The sequence below is a fragment of the Arachis duranensis genome, chromosome 10 (assembly GCF_000817695.3).
Source record: "Arachis duranensis cultivar V14167 chromosome 10, aradu.V14167.gnm2.J7QH, whole genome shotgun sequence".
Classification (NCBI taxonomy): domain Eukaryota; kingdom Viridiplantae; phylum Streptophyta; class Magnoliopsida; order Fabales; family Fabaceae; genus Arachis; species Arachis duranensis.
Window position 1 is genome coordinate 17,778,367 of NC_029781.3, and position 355 is coordinate 17,778,721.

Consider the following 355-nt stretch of genomic DNA (forward strand, 5'->3'; position numbering starts at 1 on the left):
TAACCAATATCAAATTATTTTAAAATATTATATTAATTAAGTTTATTTAAATAATTCTACTAATAATTTAGTGATTGTGATCCAATAACTCAGCATTAATCATGTTGATTAATAGTCCTGGTATGATAATTTGATAATTTAAATAAGTCCGAATAAAATGAGAGTGAAAACACTTCACCTGTACTAGTGTTGTTTAATTGAATAATTGTAATTCTTGACGTATAATGGGCAAAGCCAACCCGACAGCCGAACACTATTCTTTTACCGAAAACGATGCGAATCTTGGGATGGGGCTCAAACTGTCATGGAGGACCTCAACCAACAAGAATCAAGTTTTTTAGACCGAAAAAAAAAA